The sequence below is a fragment of the Haliotis cracherodii genome, unplaced genomic scaffold (assembly GCF_022045235.1).
Source record: "Haliotis cracherodii isolate W230 unplaced genomic scaffold, xgHalCrac1.p SCAF_13, whole genome shotgun sequence".
Taxonomy (NCBI): Eukaryota; Metazoa; Mollusca; class Gastropoda; order Lepetellida; family Haliotidae; genus Haliotis; species Haliotis cracherodii.
In genome coordinates, this window is record NW_027266268.1 from 38,345,304 (window position 1) to 38,347,184 (window position 1,881).

The window sequence follows — 1,881 nt, forward strand, 5'->3', positions numbered from 1 at the left end:
TCATTTCATTTATCATTGGATTGGTTCCAGGTTATCGTCCATTAGTTAATAAAACAAGTAGAGAAGCAAAATATATTCTTCAACATTAGGAGAGGAGAGCGCGGTTTGCAACAAGCAACCACTTCGGGCTTTCCTCCCACATTAAGCTGACACGCCTCGATATAACTGGAATACTGTTAAAAGCGGCGTTAAACCCAACTCACTCACTCACGATTACACTATGTTTAATAAAGTTGTATTGTTAATAAAATGATGATCGCTACACGGATGAGTTATAAAAAACAATATATCATATGAATTTACTGACTTACTTACTTTTATCTTGAGTCAAAGGTTAAGACTTCCCAATTGGCAAAGACCCAACTGGCTCTCATACAACTCGCCTAATATTGAGGTTATTCGCACTCACGCTTGACTGAAGCCACTGAATGAATAGCTGAGTGAAAGGCTGGGATACAGGACATTATTCACCACACAGTGTAGGATTTGCAGTGCGTCGGTAGTCATCTGCGACTGTCCTACTACCACTCTCAGGTTGTTCTGGACATTGGAATTTGAAATCACGACTGAATGGCAAGACACACCTTTTGGGGCGGTGAAAAGTGTCAGGCGCTGAGATCGTATCTTGCTAGTGTCCGCGTTGTTATTCAGCCTTGGGGCCAACAATGTTTACAGAATTGTACAGTGTTGTCAAAAGTATCAATATTTGTCAATTAATAGGAACAAGACTATTGCATCAACAAATCCCTGGGTTGGATGTGTTATGGATATATTAGACAGTGTTGGATTATCTTATGTATTTAACAACCCGTCAATTTGCACAACAAAGTGGCTAGTGTCAGAAGTAGAGCAAATACTTAAAGATCATTTTTTTCAGAAATGGAAAAGTGACGTTAATTCTAGTTCTAGAGGATTATATTATAAACATTTAAAGGACCCTCCGGTTCCCGATAAATATCTTCTATTGCCAAAACGAATAGCAATTACAATACTACGATTTCGAACCTGTAATCATAATTTTCCTAATGAGACTGGCCGATGGAAAAATATTCCAAAGGAAAATAGAACCTGTAAATTATGTAATTCTCCATCTATTGCTGATGAATTTCACTACTTATTCAGATGTATTTTTTTAAAAGAGAGAGTCCAAAGTTTCTCTCATCATATCATACTGAATGGCCAAATATTATAAAATTTGTAAAACTCTTATCAACAACAAACACACAGGATCTAAAGAATTTATCGAGATTTATTGTAAAAATGTCCATTAGTATTAAAAATGCTAGGTAATCACATGTTATTTATTAACTGCCATCTTATCTGCTTTTTGTACATATACATAATTTATTCATTGTAATATCCTCTTGTACCACCTTTTGTGGTTTTTGAGAATAAACTGATTCTGATGCTGGTCGCTACCCCTAGTGTACAGTACATACTCCCTATGCACTCAAAAGAACCCACTCGTCCGTGTCAAAACATAAGATAAGATAAGTGACCTAGTTCGAATGTGCCTCTGTTCACCCTGTGGGGAATGGGTATCCAATGTGTGAGGTGGATGTAGAAACTTTGTAGCGCCCCAGGGGTGGGGGTATCCAATATGTGAGGTGGATGTAGTAACCTTCTAGCGCCCCCGGGCAGCTTGGTTACTGGAATGCAAACAGAGCCACTGGTCTGGGAACAAATTAAACCGCATTTGAGCAGATACTAGCACCTAGATACCTGGGGTATATAAATGTATAGTTTAAAAAAACATACGATCCTGGCTTCAACTTATGCCCTCCGAGCCTCGCTTTCAAATCTGGAGTTGCGTAATGTGAAAAGAAGAAAGTTACTGAGGTTTTTATGTAGCCTTCGATCACGTGGTCACGAGCCGCGTGA